At 53.5% G+C, this 17,468-nt stretch overlaps 1 protein-coding gene across 3 annotated transcripts in view; it reads right to left on the reverse strand.

The window, feature by feature from the left end:
- Positions 1 to 14,122, reverse strand: part of Tcf20 (transcription factor 20) — a 177,665-nt gene extending 163,543 nt beyond the window's left edge. For all 3 annotated transcript variants that reach the window (XM_042697944.1, XM_042697943.1, XM_042697941.1), the window contains exon 1: positions 14,063 to 14,122. The gene's annotated coding sequence lies outside the window, so the exon portion shown is untranslated. The remainder of the gene's footprint in view (positions 1 to 14,062) is intronic.
- Between the last annotated feature and the right edge of the window lie 3,346 nt (positions 14,123 to 17,468).

The raw sequence follows: 17,468 nt of genomic DNA on the forward strand, positions 1-17,468 counted from the left end.
GAGTCATAGAAGCTCAGCTTACAAACCATGGAAAGTTCAGGAAAGTTTAAATAAGCAAGGAGAGGGAGGGCCTGGCCCGAGGGGCCTGCGGCTGCCCTGGCCACCCTCCATCCCACCGCGCAGACTCGTCTCTCCTGCGGCCGCAGCGGGGCTGGGTCTTGACCTCTGGGCCACAGCAATGGCTGTGGCAGTGTCCTGGCAGGCGTGGGGCAGGTGGCACTTGTCTATGGCTGCCTCTAAAAGGAGACAGCTTTCCCTTCCCTCATCCTGCGGAGGGTGGGGGTGCCATAAGACCTGGGAAACACTAGCTGGGTGGTATCTGAAACCAGGAGCCAGAGGGGCAAAAGAAGTGGGCAAGAGGATCTTGGAGCGGATGGCCTCCCTCCCAGATAAGACCTGCATCCACAGCCCCTAAAGCGGAAGCGTGGGGCCAGGCAGCCCCAGGTATTCGACCCCTTTGCTCAATATCTCAGCTACCTTTTCCCTGGTAAAGGGCTGTCTAGAAATATATGGAACGCCTACAAATCAATTATAAAAGACAAATAAGCCAGCTTTATACCGGCAGAGTTTAGACATTTCTCCAATGAAGATGTACAAATGGCCAATGAATGCAAGAAGGTACGTCCAATATGATTAGTCATTAGAAAAAAACACAAAGACCACATCACACCCGCTGGGAAGACTGTAATAAAAAGAGGCAGTACCCAGTGTTGGTGAGGACGGAGCGGGACCAGGATAGTCATGCACCGCTAGCGGGAATGCAAAATGGAGGAGCACAATCAATGTGTTTGTCGAAAGGTACACGAGTTATTATAGGACCAAGAAATTCTACATACATAAATGAAAATATAGCCTGGCACGGTAGGGCATGCCTATAATCTCAGCATTACAGAGTTCCCAGACAGCCTTGGATTTCATAATGAGACCCTGTTTCAAAAAATTAAAACAGCTGGGCACCGGTGGTTCACACCTATCATCCTAGCTACTCAGGAGGCTGAGATCTGAGGATCGCAGTTCAAAGCCAGCCAGGGCAGGTAAGTCATGAGAGACTCTTATCTCCAATTAACCACCAGAAAACTGGAAGTGGTGCTGTGGCTCAGGTGGTAGAGTGCTCGCCTTGAGCTGAAGAGCTCAGGAACAGCGTGTCCTGGCCCAGAGTTCAAGGCCCATGATCAATAAACAAACGAAAAAAGGAAAATTGTATATGGATATTTGTAGCAACATTATTGATAATAGCCAAATAATGGAAATAACCCAAGTATTCACTAACAGGTGGGTGAATAACCAAATGTGGTAGATCCATTCAGTCATAAAAAGGCATAAAGTTTGAATATATGTTGATACATGGCTTTTTAAAATTGTTATTATAAAGGTGATGTGCAGAAGGGCTACAATTATAATCTTTCTTTTATTAGATTATATTATTTATACAGAGGCGGATGTCATAGCTATGTGGATGAATCTTTTTATGCTAAGTGAAAACAGTAAGACACAAAATGTGACATATTGTCTTCTTCCATTTATATGAAATGTCCAAAATTGGCAAATCCATAGAGACACAAAGTAGATTAGTGGTGGCCAGGGCCTGAGGAGGAAGGCACAGGAGTGACTGCTAATGGGTATAGGATTTCTTTGGAGGATTATTAAATACAATAAAAGCCACTGAATTGTATACTTTAAAAGGGTGGATTTTAAGCCAACTAAGGTGATATATGCCTGTAATCCCAGCAATTTGGGAGGCTAATGCAGGAGGATTGAGAATTAGAAGCTAGCCTGGACAACATAGTGAATTGGCATGGTGGAGAGTGCATTCTATGGTATATAAATTATATTTTCATAAAGCAGTGTAAAAAGTGTCATACACCCCCACACACATAGGTTCCTGAGAGCCAGAGCTGAGCTTTGCCCAGACTCAGCCCCTGCCTCTCTTGGGAACACAATGGTTCTGGAACCAGACCTTGCCTTCCACAGGATGACGTGGGGTGCAGAGAAGTACCCAGGAAGCCTTGGCCAAATGCTTGAAGCAAGGATAAACAGGTCAGTGCAAGACCAACCAGGCTGGGAGGTGTGGGCTACAGAGTATGTAGCCTCTGTCCCACCAGGCAAAAGGCAGGGCAGCATGCCACCTTCAAGTGCCAGAATGGTCCCTCTGGCTGTTCTGCAGAGAGAGGTCCAGCAGAGCAAGGATGGAGGCCTGAGAAGCCTGGAGAGGCAGGGCTCAGCCTCAGGCAGAGGCAGTGCTGACAGAGACCAGGAACAGGCTGGGAAGAATTAGGGAGCTACAATCATGGAAGTGTAGCCAGGCCTCAGTGGCTCGTGCCTGTGATCCTACTTTTCAGGAGGCTGGGTTCTGAGGACCAGTTTGAAGCCCGCCCAAGCAGGAAAGTCATGAGACTTATCTCCGATTATACACCAAAAAGCTCTAAGTGGAGCTGTGGTTCACGTGGTAGAGCACTAGCCTTGAGCAAAAAGCGCAAGGACAGAGCCCAGGCCCTGAGTTCAAGCCCCAGGAACAGCACGAACCAGGGTTTGCTTGTAACAGGGGCAAACCCAATGTGGAAAGGAAGAGGCCAGGATGGCTCCAGGTGGGGCAAGGAGAAGTGTGGAAGGACCATGACTGGCGGGTGAGGTCATGTGAGGTGGGAGACTGCAACCCCAGCAGCCAGCACCAGCCCCCATACCAGGCCCACGCACTGGCCCAGGTGACACACTCCCCACTTCCCTGACCCCCTTGCAGGTCAGGGGTCACCTGCAGGTAGGGACCTGGCCTTCTCTCCAACCACCCTGCTTCACACATGCTTCTCCAGCTCACCCTCCATGTTGTCCCAAGTGAAGAATTAGCACAGTGCCTGGCACAGTGGTGAATGCCTATCATCTCAGCTAGCCAGGAGGTCATAGAGAAGAGGAGCTCAGACTGAAGCCAGCCCCAAGCTGGCTTGGCTCGAGTGGTAGAGGGCTGGCTGCCAGCAAGTGTGAGGCCCTGAGTTCAAATGCTAGTACTCCTCACCACCCCCACCCCCGCCGCCCCACCAAAAAGAAAAAGAAAAAGCAATCAGCACAGGATAGGATCTTCCACAGCTTAGAAACAAACCTTCAATGGCTCCCACAGTTCCCAGAACAGAGGCCAAACCCACACAGCCCCCCACAGTACGTGGGCCCACCTGGCTTTGAGAATCTGCCCCAGCCCTCCCCACATCCAGCCCACTCCCCACCATGCACTGTCCTCTGCACCATACCTCCTTCCAGAAACTTCTCTCCCCCTCTGCCAGGCTGAGAAGGCAGCCTCCTTGGCAGCTCCTGCCCAGAGCCTCAGCCACACACAGCTGCCCGTACCTGGCTTCCCTGGGACCATCCGGGAGGTATGACAGCACCAGGAGGTTCTATCAGATGGTGACAGAATTTTAAGTGACATAGAAACGCTTAGCTATCGAATCACGTGCAGACACAAACTTGCTGAGCGGCCCTACATTGGACAGAATTATGAGCATCCATTGGTTCAGATTCTGCCCTGTGCAGATGTAACTTGGGGCCAAGCTACAGAAGTCCAGGAGTGCGGGGACAAGGCCCATCAAGTGGACAGGTGTGGGCTCCAGAATCCAAGACAGTGCTTAGCTGGGGAGCTGTAGTGGCTCAGGATAGGCGGAAGGCAGAAAGGAGGGAGGACAGAGCAGAAGGATGGGCAGATGTGCGGGTGAATGTGCGGGACAGGCAGGAAGGCCGATTGGAAAGGGCTCAGCTCTAGCCTCTAGACGGGTCCAGCCTCCCCAGAAAAATGGACCAGAACCAGAACCTCAGCACCCCTGCCCTCTCCCATCACCCAGCCCACCCAGCCCCAAATCCTGGTACATTATCCTCACCAAGAGAGCTCCTCTCTGCTCACTCCTCCTCCAGCCCACTGGATCTCAGTAATTAAAGGGATCCTTTGAAATGGGGCGCCCAGGGGTCTCACCATCTGGCCCCCATTTCCTCCTGGAGTTCATCTGCTCCCTCTGCTCCGCCCCCCCTTCCCTCACTCAGCCAAACCCACTCTCCCCTCCTGCCTGAGCCCTGCCTTTCCCTCCTCCTGGAATGCGTGTCCCCAGGAACCCTGTGAGGCGTTCTTCACCCCTTTCTCTCTTTGCTCAATTAGACCTTCCTTGGACACCTATTTATAATTGAAAAGCAAAACATCCCCCCATCTCCGGTCCCTGTTTTATTTTTCTCTTTAGCATTTAACACTCTTGATCAGAACATATGTTGCTTTCTTATTAGGTTTTTTGTGTGTGTCTGCTTTCCTCTGCTAGAATGCAATCTCTGTAAAGATGGATTTTGTCTGTCTTGTCTGCCCTCTGCTATAATGTGTCCCAGCTCTGAACCTAGGGTCTGCAGTGAATGCTGAGGCCATCTTCAAGCGTGCAGAATAAAGAAATGAGCAGATAGATGACTGAATGAAAGTCACAACTGACACTGCCTGGTCCTAGTGTTTGAGCCCACTGTGTCCACTATGGCTAAGGAGGAGGCCCCTCCCATACTCCCTCTCATAGTCTGTCATGGGAGGCTTAGAGGCTCAGAAGTGGAAAGTGGCATTTACTGGGCACATTTTATTTATTTTATTTACTTTTGGGGTCATGGGGCTTGAATGCTGGGCCTGGGCGCTGTCCCTCAGCTCTTCAGCTCAAGGCTAGCACTCTACCACTTGAGCCACAGTGCCACTTCCAGTTTTCTAGTGGTTAATTGGAGATAAGTTTCACAGACTTTCCTGCCTGAGCTGGCTTTGAATCCCAGCCTCATGGTCTTTTCTGCTACACTGGCTTTGAACCTTGATCCTCAGTTCTCAGCCTCCTGAGTAGCTAGGATTACAGGCATGAGCCACTAGTGCCTGTCTGTGGGCACATTTTGTATATGTGTGTATGTGTGCGCACGCACGCACGCACGCACATGTGTGCAAGCATATGTGTGTGTGGGCACACTAGTACTGGGGCTTGAATTCAAGGCCTTGCACTCTTGCTGGACTTTTTCACTCAAAAATGGCACTTTACCTTGCGGGGCGCTGGTGGCTCACGCCTGTAATCCTAGCTACTCAGGAGGCTGAGATCTGAGGATCGCGGTTCAAAGCCAGCCCGGGCAGGAGAGACTGTGAGACTCCTATCTCCAATAAACCACCAGAAAACCGGAAGTGGCGCTGTAGCTCAAGTGGTAGAGCGCTTGCCTTGAGCTGAAGAGCTGAGGGACAGAGCCCAGGCCCAGAGTTCAAGCCCCACGACCGACAAAAAAAAAAAAAAAAAGAATGGCACTTTACCACTTGAGCCACAGTTCCACTCCCAGCTTCTTGAAGGTTAACTTGAGGTTTAAGAGTCTTACGAATTTATCCTTCCCTGGTTGGCTTGAAACTTTGATGCTCAGAATGCAGCCTCTATTTTTCTGGTGCTAGTCCTGGGGTTTGAACTCAGAACCTGGGCACTGCCCCTGAGCATTGTTTACTCAAGGCCTGTGCTGTACCACTTGAGCCACAGCCCTGTTTCCAGCTTTTTGGTGGTTAATTGGAGAAGTTTTACAGACTTTTCAGGATTCTCAGATCCCAGCCTCCTGAGTAGTTAGGATTATAGGCAAGAGCCACCAGCGCCTGACTACTGGGCACCTTCTATGGGAGAAAAGGCCTGGTGCTTTACAGAGCTCTGTGACTGCACACACTCCTGATGGCTGGCTGTTAATCCTCCCTGCCTTTCAGGCGTCAGCGCTGAGGGCTGGAGAATCAAAGAACGCTGCCCTGCTTAGAACCATAGTCTTTCTCCTTCCCCACGGCACAGGCTGTGTGGACTCTGGCAGTGACATGGGAGTTTGAGCTTGCTAAGACCCCACCTTGGTGCAGAAGAGAAAGAAAATCCTGAAGGAAATTGGCCCCTGAAACTCCCTGGTTAGGCCTAAACACCGGCTCCAGAGAACACAGAGCCAGTCCTCGGTTCCAGGCTGGAAGTCACCATGAACACCACAGGGCGACCCAGTTAGCCAAGGTGCCTCCTCTGGGTCTCTCTGTCAGCCTCAGTTTCCCCAGCTGTATAGCAGGGAGGATAATAGCTCTCACTGCAAGAGCTAGTTGGGAAGGTTTAAGGAGTTAACAAGCTCAGAACATTCCAGAAGCATCTAAAGTTTTCACAGAAGCTCTAGCTAAGGGAAAAGGCTGAGAGCTTTCCACAAATGTACACCTACCTCCAAAGGAGGTGTGACCCCCGAAGGCAGCCCCCCCCAGCCCTCTCCTTCACCCCCACACGATCCTGGCTCCCACACCCATGCCAGAGCACCGAAGGTTGTGGTGAGACTTGGGTGAGGACAGCCGGGCGTGGACCAGGCAGGTCTGGGTTCAAGTCCTATGCCTGCCATTATCAACAATGTGCTAAATGTCGCTGTTGGTCACTGCTTGGCTCTAAGCAAGCCTTGACACGCAGACAAGCCTTTCTATAGGACCTTGTGCTCAGAAGTGTGGGGGACCCTACAGAGCAAAACCCTGTGCACCCCAGGGGTGGGCCCCGCCAGGGACTCAGGGAGAGATGCAGCCAGGAGGAGGCTCGTGTCTTTGCACACTGTTCCCTGTGCTTATTCCTCTTCATTTCTCCCCTGCTCCATCCCGGCTTGAGTCACAGTCTTTCTTCGAAGCAGGACAGACAGCACAGTTGGAAAGGCATGTGGTTAGAAGTCCACAGATGGGGAAACTGAGCCCCAGAGATGCAAAGTAAGGTGGCCAAGATCACATGGTTGGAGGAGAGCTGAGATTCCAGTCTAGACATCTGCCTGCCCTCCCCATAGCTCTCCCCCCATCCCCGCCCCCTCCTCCCAGTGGCCAGGGCAATCCTGTTAGGGCTGTGCCAAGCTCTGCAATCACTCCAGTGGGTCCCCATCATCGCAGAGTCCTGCCTGTGGCCCCAGCGCTCGCTGCCCCCTCCTGCTCATTGCTCTTGCTATTCTTCCAGTTGCCGTGTGTATCCTCACCTCAGGATCTTTGCACTTGCTGTTCCTTCCCCCATAACCCTCTTCCCGCTGATGTTACATGGCTTCCTCTTTTCTTTGCTTCAGACCTCACCTGCTCAGAGACAGTCCCTTTCCACCATCCCCCATCCCTTCCTCATTCCCTTCACTGCGCTTATTACTACTAGACTAACGTTACACCTATATTTATTACCAGAATGTAAGCGGCATTAGCACAAGGCTCTGCCCATCTTCTCACTGCTGTTTCCCTGGTTACGGATTACCCTAACCAGGTGTTGGATAGATGGGTGGATGGATGGGACACAGAGGAGCCGAACCCCCGCTCCATCTGCAGAGCCATCGCCTCGGAAAGGAGACAAACTATAAGCAAGATACCACTGGGCGGGGGGCGGGGGGGGGGGGGAGGTCAGGAATGGAATCAAAAACTGAACCTGCATGACAAAAAGATGGCCTGAGCCCAGTGCCATGGCTCATACCGGTAGTCCCAGCTACTCAAGAGGATGAGATCTGAGGATCACAGTTCAAAACTAGCCTGGGCAGGGAAGTCATGAGACTCTTATTTCCAATTAAATCAGCAAAATGCCAGAAATGGAGTTGTGGCTCAAGTGGTAGAATGCTAGCCTTGAGCAAAAAAGCTTAGGGACAGCACTCAGGCTGTGAGTTCAAGTTAAGAGCAACACACATTGAAAAAAAGGTGGCCTGAGAGGTGAGAGGCGCTGGATGGGGCTGATGGTCGGAGGCACAGAGGCTCTGTCAGCCCCAGGGGCTGAGGACCGGGCTGTGTGGTCAGGGCCTTCCAGGCAAGCAAGATGGAGGTGGGCAGAGAAAAGGCTGGTGTTCAGGACCTGATTGAACCCCTATCAGGACTGCTCCAGCCACTGTGTGAAGCATGGTCAGAGGCGGGAGAAGGAAGCAGGGAGGCCTGTGCAGAGGCCTTAGCGCTGTGTTTGGAGGAAAAACTGTCCTGGGAGAATGACAGCACAAGGGGAGGCCCAGCATGAGGCACCCAGAAAGTCAGGCTAAAGAAGAGGACCTCCCTTCGGGCAATGGGGAGCCCTGGGAAGTTCTGTACAGAGAGTTGAGTGTTACCATTGGTCCTGGCTACCTGTGTCCAGCTTGGCATGTCCCTCCCAGGGCTGGTCTGCCAGCTAAGGAAAACAAATCATGACAGCCAGCACTTGCCAAGTGGACCTCCATTCCTGGTGCCTGAAACCCTGGAGCTTCTCAGCAGCCCCCTATTTGAGGTTGGCAAATGGGGAAACCAAGGCACAGAGCTCAACAGCGCGATGCTGACAGCAGATGGCGGAGCCAGAACGCAAGCCCAGGCAGATCTCCTTGCTGAGCCAGGCCTGGAAGTCCTTTGGGAGCAGCTGGTCAGGTCTGTGGTGCTCAACTCTCCACAGGCAGGCCAGGGCCATTGCACCGGTGGGCTGAGAAAGACACAGGCCCAGTACCAGTGGCTCCTACCTGTAATCCTAGCTACTCAGGAGGCTGAGATCTGAGGATCACAGTTCAAAGCTAGCCCAGGCAGGAAAAACCTGTGAGACACCAAAAAGTTGGAAGTGAAGATGTGGCTCAAGTGGTAGAGCTCCAGCCTTGAATGAAAAAAAACTAAGAGACAGCGCCGAGGCCCAGAGTTCAAGCCCTAGTACTTGTACTCCCCCTCCCCACCTCACCCCCCAAAAAATGAGGTAGAGAGACTCATCCAAGGCCTGATGGATTAGCCACAGTAAAGCTGGAACTCCAGCCTTAGACTCTAAAGTGGAAGTTGGCAGGCCTGACTCACACAGAGACTGAGATTCTTTTCAACAGCTGGGGTCAGGGGTCAGGTGTAGATGGTGGTCCTGGGCCTGGATGCTCTTTTGCTTTTCACTCCCTTTTGAAGGCGGGGAGGGCAATGGATCACCCACCCAGGCTGACCTGGGGCTGGGGCTATGGGTTCCGTTGCCTCCCTTCCCCTCCTGACTCTTCTTTCAAAGAGGTTTTTTAATCCCAAGAAGAGCTCTAGGGCACAGGTCTTGCTGACTGGCTGTCACCCCTCAAGCCCCACCAGAAGCAGCCCTAAGACCATATCCAAGAAAATACAATGTGTACAGATGGGGCCAGGTCCAAGGTTAGTCCATAACCAAAATGGGTTCCTGGAAACCTGCCATTTACCCCCTAAAACCAAACCCAACCCAGCCAATCTCATTTGAATAATGAAGACAGAATCCAGTCCTAACTCCTCTTTATTAATGAATAAAGACCCGAAACAATGCACAGAAATGAGCACTCTCAGGAAGCTCAAGGTCCGATGTCAGCCACTTTTGTTTAGTTAAAAACACAGCATTTCTATTTGGACTGGGAGGATATCTGGACAGTTTGCTTATTGTTTGGGGGGAAAGAAATTCTTTAATACAGAGGACCAGACTTAGCATTGTCTTTTTATCCTATGTATTATTTTTATTTATGTATTTATTTTTAGAAAGCAAAGCTCACGTTCCTGCCCACTCCTCCCGTCAGAGTGCAGTGATTTCAGAATCCATCTGATATGTCGTTTTCTCTTTGTGGTACCCCCCCCTCCCCTTTCATCGCTCAGACGCCAGCCATGATGTCAGGAGCCCATCAGATTTCCAGTAGGAGGAAAAATGCTGGGAAACTGAAACGAAGGAATAGTAGTTCCTGCCTGTGGAGGAGGGGGTGGCAGAGGCTGGGTGTGTGGGGGAAGAACAATCCTGATGACTTGGTGGGCGAGACAGGCTCAATGTTTGGAATATTAAATATCAGGCAGAACCTGAAAAGCCCAGCCACCCAGATGTTTTCCCAATATCCAGATGTTTGGCACGGAGCGGATCCTGCCTCCCCCTCCCCAGGGAAGCCCTCGACATTTCAGCTTTGACCTCAGGTCTGTGGCGATCTGTGAGGGAGAGCCCAGGCACACCGCCGGCTGCCAGCAGCCTGCCATCCTCCCAGACGCCCACCCTCGGGGTTGGCTTCTTTTTTCTCTCTCTCTTTCTAAATTTTTACACATGGGTGACAGGAGTAACTAGGTCCAGGTTTTTCAAAAGCTGTTGAAGCAGTGATTTGAAAAGTTCAGTCCTTGAAATTAGCTTCTATGGAATACACTGGAAAAGCCAAAAGCATGGGGAGGGGGGAGATCTGCCAACACACACACACACACACACACACACATACACACACACACACACACACACACACACACACACACACACAAAACATATGTGGCTCATAAGCCACAGAACTTAAAAACCCCAAACAAAACCAGCAAGCCTGAGAGCAAGGGCTGACACTGAGGAGCAAGCGAGGAGTCTCCCTGCTCCAGGAGCACGCCACCCCCAAGTCAGAAAAGCACAGACCGGCTCCATTCTCCTGACAAAGCCCCTCCCTTCCAAGGCACCGGCACTTGCCAACAAAAGCAGGAGGCAAGCTCATTTACGCAGCAACTGGGCTTGGAGGGCTCATAAAGTACAGCGGTGGAAGCGCTTGGGGGTGGGGAGGCAGCCCCCCTCCAACTCCAGGGATTCCCCCCTCTCCCCAGATCTGAGGAGCAACAGACAAGCAGGTCCTGGCCTCTTCCGGGGGTGAGGAGAGGCCACGCACCCCTCCCCATCCTGAAGCCACTTCCCAGGCAGCCCTGTGACATCACGGTTAATTGCTCCTGAAAATGAGCCCCAAGGCCCATAGGATTGCAGCCCAGTGGCTTCATGGGGGGGAGGGGGGTAAGGAAAGGCAGCTGGGGTGGGGGGACCCTCCAATTAAAACCAGCGGATGGGGTGGCTGTGGGGACACAGGGTGGCAGAGGGCAGGAGGAGGTGAGTAGAGGCTTTGGGCTGGGGATGTGAGTGACTGATCTCCCCTCACCCCCCCGACTCACAACCCCTGTGTTTTGTAAATGAGGGCCACTGAGGCCGAGATGGCTGAGTGACTATCCAAGGTCACCCAGCTAATTAACAGGGCCAGCCAGGATGGGGGCACGGCAAGCGCCGGTCTGGCATTACACAGATCTTCCCTGAAGACCATCTAATGTAACCGTCATAACCCCTGTGAGGAAGGAATGACCGTTAACCTCAGCCTTCAGAGGAACCAATGGAAGTGCAGAGAGGTTAAGTCATTTGCCCAAGGTCACACAGCTCATCCCTGAGACGCTCAACTCCTGATTCTGAATCGGACCTCTTTCTGCTCCGGGTAGGGAGAGCCAGTGGAGGTTTAGCTGGGCGCATTGAATCTGATTTAAATACACATTTAAAATGCTGGTGATCCCCACAGAACAGAAGGAAGTAAATCACTGCAAATTAATTTTTTTTAAGCCATTCCGCGGGAGGGCTGGCCGGCTGGGTGGGTGGGAGGCTGCTTAGATTCTGCCTGCCCAAGCTTGAATAAAGCCTGGGGAGGGTGTCTCTCTCTAGCCATGTGGGGCAGCCGCTCAATCCCCTGAGGGGAGGGCTAGGGTGGGAGATATGGTTGAAGTTCCTCAGGCATCCATGAGCCTGAGAGTGAAACCTGCCACCGGAGAGGAGCCAGATGCATGCGCATGGCGGGAGCAAGGGAGGGAGAAACCCATTATGCATAGAAACCACAAGCTTTCATCCAAGAGCAGATAGCTCACACCTACAATCCTAGCTATTCAGGCTCTGAGGATCTTAGTTCAAAGCCAGCCTGGGCAGAAAAGTCCATGAACTCATCTCCAAATAACCAACCCCCCCCCCCAAAAAAAAAAGTGGCACCATGGATCTAGTGGTGGAATGACAGCTATAAGCAGAAAAGCTAATGGAGAGTGCAAAGTCTTGAGTTCAAGTCTCAGAATTAGCACACACGCACGCGCGCACGCGCACACACACACACACACACCACCAACTAAACAGCTATTTGGGTACTAGAGACCAGGGTCAGAGAGGTGCTGTTTGGGGTTCTGTCAGTGATAAGTTATTGTAGCCCTGGCTCTCCAACAGGATGTCACCAGCCACCACCATCTCCCAAGCAGCACCAGAAAGACACAGCTGAGGGGTGGGGGAGGGGGCTGGTCTGGCTCAGGGGACAGGACAGGGCAGTCAGTCCCCAGCCCCCCCCCAGGCTGTTCACCCACAGCGAGCAGTCTGGCACCACAGTGGTCCTTCTGTGCCAGGGTTCCCCCACACTCTCTACCACCAGGCCTGCTGGGATTTTTCTGTGAATGGCAAATGGGGTGTGGAGTCCAGGCCTTGAGCCAGGGAAGGGGAAGAAAAGTTTCTGCCATCTGGACACCTGGCCTGGCTGAGTGGTCTCCATTTTCTTATGGGAATACTGCCCATCTTTCATTACCCTTGCCTCCTATCCCTCCAGAAGAATCCTAATCCACATCACTGTGTGAATGTGTGTGTGTGTGTGTGTGTGTGAGAGAGAGAGAGAGAGCGCATGTGTGTGCCTGCACATGCACATGCATGCACTAGTACTGGGGCTTGAACTCAGGAACTAGGCAGTTTCTTAGCTTTTCGCTTAATGCTAGGGCTCTACCACTTGAGCCATAGCTCTACTTCTGGCTTGTTTGGGTGGTTAATTGAAGATAAAACTCCTTCCTGGGCTGACTTCAAACTTGGATCCTCAGATCTCAGCCTCCTGAATAGCTACAGTGAGAGGTATGAGCCACTGGTGTCTGGCTCCCATGGCATTTACAAGGGATGGCAGAGATGAACATTAACTAAGACATGACACAATGTCACTTGAGGGAAGGGTCTCAGATCATGTAAGTGTCAGTCCAGGGAGCAGGAAAGGCTTCCTGGACATCTCTGAGCCACTACCAGCCCTATAGAGAGGGTTTTTCTCACATCCATCTAAGGCTGCTTACACACACACACACACACACACACACACACACACACACACACACACACTCCAGCCCCTTTCTCACTGTGTCCCTCCTCATCAGTGTCCTTGCACTGGCTGGGAAGCCCTCTGAGGAACGGGACTGTCTTAGTCACGTCTCAGTTGACTGTCACTGGAACACAGTAGTTGTAGATGCTGAGCACCTATTCGTTAATCCAAAATAGAAATAACAAGTGCAAAAACCCTGTGGTCCCAGGAATCGCCGGAGGGATGGACATAAAGGGCACCGAGGGTGATGGGACCAGCAGATGGGCGCTACACCCAGTACTCGGTTGCTACCTTCCTTCCCCCATTCATTCCCTTCCCGTGGCTGTGGGGTGCAGGGTAAGCGCTTGGAGCCACAGAGGCAACAGAGAGTGGATCCAGGGGTCCCAAGGCCTCTGTGCACCCCATCCTGAGGTCCCATGGGTACCCCTCCCCCTCCCTACCTGGTCCCTCTCTCCTCCCACTCCCTCACCCCCTGGGTCAGGACACCAAGTCGGCCCCTCTGCCCTCAGATAGGGGAGGTGAAGGAGGCACTTCAGGCCCAGCCAAGCCTTGCAGGTCGGGGCAGGTTCAACGACTCGGGGATCCCCGTGGTCCTGCTGGGGACTCCATCCACCCTCGCAACTCCTCCTCCTGTCCCGGCCGCAGCTTCTGCAGCCCGGAGGACACAGAGTTCCAACAGCGTTCCAACCGCCGGAGCTGGGGCGTGGGGCTCAGGGGAGAAGCGGCGGAGACGCCACAGGGGAGACTCGCGCGGGCCCCCGCAGGTGCGGCCCGGCGGGCCCCGCCGCCCCGCCGCCCCGCCGCCCCGCCGCCCCGCCCGGGGCACCGGCCCCGCGCGCGTCCCGCCCACAGCCGGCAGGCTCGGCGCGCTCCGACAAACTTTCCGCGTCCGCCCCGGGCTCCCGGCCCCGCGGCGCCCGGTCCCCAGCACGTGCCGCACACGCCTCGCCGAGGCTCCCCCGCACGGCCAAGCCTCAACCGTGGGGCTCGGTCCCGACCCCGTCGGACGCCCGAGGAGCGCGGCCGCCCCGCCTCGGCGGCCCGCCGGAGGCGCCAGGGCTCGGGGCCCGCGGCCGCCCCGCCCCGGCCGTCCCGGGTCACCGGAGGCGCCTCGGGGGAGCGGCCGCGTCCACCCGCTCCCGACCCCTCCGCAGGGCGGGCCCGCGCCAGGCCCCGCGCCGGCCGCCCGGCCCGGGGGAAGCCCGCCCGGTGCTCCCGCGGCCCCCCCAGCCCGAGAGGCCGCCGGGCTGCTTACCTCGCGCGCGCCCTCACGCTCCGGTCCCCGCCGAGCCGTCTCCCTCACACATTGTGCACTGTTGTCACCCGCGAATGGAAGCGTTATAAATCCTCCGGGGCCACGTGGCGGCCCCTGCCCGGGCCCCTCTCCGCTTTCCCCCGCCACCCCACGGCCCTCAGGACAATACTCGGCCCCAGCTGCCGGCCGCTGGCCACCGGGCTCCGAGCAGGCTGGGTCCGGGGCGGGGCCTGGGCGGGGAGGGGCGGGGCCTGGGCGGGGAGGGGAGGGGCCTGCGGTGCTGGGCGGGGCCTGGGCGGGGCCTGGGCGGGGCGCACCGGCCACCGCCGCCCTCTCCTGGGAAACCGTGGCCTACGACTAAGGCTCCGGTTTCAGCTTCGGATTGGTCGGTCTGCCGGCCCTGCTGACGCCTGATTGGCTGAAACGAAGAAGGACTCAGGCTGTGGTGGTGTTGGTTAGTGGTGTGTAAATTTCCTTCTTCGCCTTTTCTTTCCCGCTGCGCCGCTTGCCCCATAGGTCCCTTCTAAACTCTGAAGCCTTTTCCTCCCTGCTCACCCCCCTGATCCCCAGCAAAAGGCTTAAAAACCACCCCCAGTTCTAACTGCATTTCTTTGTCCTGCTGTGGAATAGCTCCTTGAAGTCAGGACCCTGGGGTGTCTACTGATAGCTACTGCATCCTCAGGGCCCAGCACATAGTAGGTCCTCCACATATGCTTGTGAATTAACTAATGAAAAGTGTGCATATGGGCTTTTTAACTTGTGTGTGTGTGTGTGTGTGTGTTGTGTGTGTGATTGCAAGATGTGGTGCTTGCTAGGTGTACGCTCTACTTCTTGAGTCACACGCTCCCAATCCTCACAGCAGTTTTTAGAGCTGTCTTTAATGCTAGCAACACCCCTAGAGGGATAAAGAGAGACAGAGAAATGTGATCACCTGGGAGAGAGTGGATGTATCACTAGACCCCCATAGCTCCTCACAGCAATGCCTTATGTGGTGTCAAAGCCTGATTCTCAAGTGTGGAGTGTTGGATTCAGCTCACACCTGTACTCCTAGCTACTCAGGAGACTGACATCTCAGAACCTCAGTTCAAAGCCAGGTGAACAGAAAAGTCTGGGAGACTTTTTTTTTTGGAGGGGGGGATTGGTCATGGGGCTTGAACTCTGGGCCTGGGCACTGTCCCTGAGCTCTTCAGCTCAAGGCTAGCACTCTACCAGTTGAGCCGCAGCACCACTTCTGGTTTTCTGGTGGTTCATTGGAGAGAAGAGTCTTACGGACTTTCCTGTCCCAGCTGGCTTTGAACCGTGATCCTCAGATCTCAGCCTCCTGAGTAGCTAGGATTACAGGCACCTGGCTGTGAGACTCTTATCTCCAAGGTAATGACCCTAAAGATGGAAGTGGAGGTATGTATGGCTCAAGTGGTAAGTTGGCAGCTTTGAGCAAATAAAAGCTCAGGGAGACCTCAAGGCCCTGAGTTCAAGCCCCAGTACAATACATTTTTTTTTTTTTGGTCGGTCGTGGGGCTTGAACTCTGGGCCTGGGTGCTGTTCCTCAGCTCTTCAGCTCAAGGCGAGCGCTCTACCACTTGAGCTACAGTGCCACTTCCGGTTTTCTGGTGGTTTATTGGAGATAGGAGTCTCACGGTCTCTCCTGCCCGGGCTGGCTTTGAACCGTGATCCTCAGATCTCAGCCTCCTGAGTAGCTAGGATTACAGGCATGAGGCACCAGCGCCCGGCTTCAAGCCCCAGTACAATACAAAAAAAATATTTTTAGTAGTATTGGATTAGGGCAAAAGATGAGTTGTGTTTGGCAGCATGAAGGAGAAGAACTCCTGCTTCCATGTTAAAATCCTACTCTTACTGGATACCTGTGGCTCACGCCTGTAATCTTAGCTATTCAGGAGGCTGAGAGCTGAGGATCATAGTTTAAAGCCAGCCTAGGCAGGAAAGTCCGTGAGACTCTTATCTCCAATGAACCAACCAGAAGTGGCACTGTGGTGCAAAGTGGTAGAGTGCTCACCTTGAGCTGAAGAATGAGAGTCAGCGCCCAGGCCCAGAGTTCAAGCCCCACGATGGACAAAAAAAAAAAAAAAATCCTACTGGCTGCTAGGCATCTCCCTGCACCGGAACCCACCCGAGACCACTGAGGAGTCAAGTCCTCTGCTCAAACCAGGCTACCTCACCTATCTCTGACAGCTTGAGCCCACAAGGCTCAGGGCATGCCAGGAGATAATCACTGAGAGAAGCCAGGATGAGTAGCTAGGATGCTACTCTTTGAACACCCCGCCCCCTGCCCAAAGCAGGGGTTGATGAAGGGTTTCTGAGAAGAGATGGGGACAGGCTCTCTGATAAAAGAGTAGGCATACGCTGCTCCTAGGACTGGCCTGGGAGAGCTAATTGACCAGAAAATGCTGATCCCCTGGCTCCTATGGAGTGGGCAGGCCGAGCCAGGCGTGCAGAGAGCTGGCTCTGTGGCTGGTGAATGAATTCTGCCTGGGTCTATGACTCCACACTTTTTTTTTTTCCGGTAGCCTTAGAGACTGGCAATCGCACTGCTAACTTGAGCCACCACTACAGTCCTTTCGTTTTGAGTTTGTTTTTCAGATAGGATCTCCTGCTTTTGCTTGGATTAGCCTCGAACTGAAATCCTCTCTCCCAAGTCTTGTGAGTGGCTGGTATTACAGGTATGACTCACCATACCCATTCCCATTGGTTTTCTTGTAAGGACTAATTGTTAACTATAGGCCTCAGCCTAATCAGTGTGGTTTCATCTTAAATTGATTATATCTGTGAAGGCCCTTGGGTACATTCATAGGTACTCAAGGTCAGAGCTTTATCACATCTGTCTAATCGCCAACAAGGCTTAAAACAATGAGGAAAGAACATTTGAATTTGGAGAGAATGGGAAAGGCAGAGACTCTGAAGCTACCCACTGCTCTCTTGGACTTCAGTTCCTCTTTGATCTTGTACCTGACAGCTGACTAGAGCCAAGAGAGAGGCGGCCCTGTGGATGTCAGACCTTCTCAAGCCTGTCTTCCCAACTGCCCCTGCCCAGCCTGGTGCCCCGAGAAGGCCTCTGCCTGCCCATCATCCCTCTTCCCCTTGCCTGCCTGCACCCCACCCCCACCCCATCCTGTGCTGGACAAGGACAATAAAAGCTATTTCCCAAGCAGCTGGTGATTAATCGCCAAGTTAATTAAAGAGGCAGTAATTGCAGTCCAATTTCAGAGGCAGAAATGATGTCCTGGGCAGGGGTGTGTGGTCAGCTTAGGTCACCCTGAAAAGGTAGGAACAGAAAATGGAAAGGATTTGAAAAGGCAATGTGAAAAGTCGGTGGGGGGGAATGTAGTGTTTTAAAAGTGGAGAGTTTTTACTATAGCTGAAATGCATGTGTGAGAGAGAGAAAGAGAGA

Source organism: Dipodomys spectabilis, unplaced genomic scaffold, assembly GCF_019054845.1.
Source record: "Dipodomys spectabilis isolate Male_0828 unplaced genomic scaffold, ASM1905484v1 ptg000230l, whole genome shotgun sequence".
Taxonomy (NCBI): Eukaryota; Metazoa; Chordata; class Mammalia; order Rodentia; family Heteromyidae; genus Dipodomys; species Dipodomys spectabilis.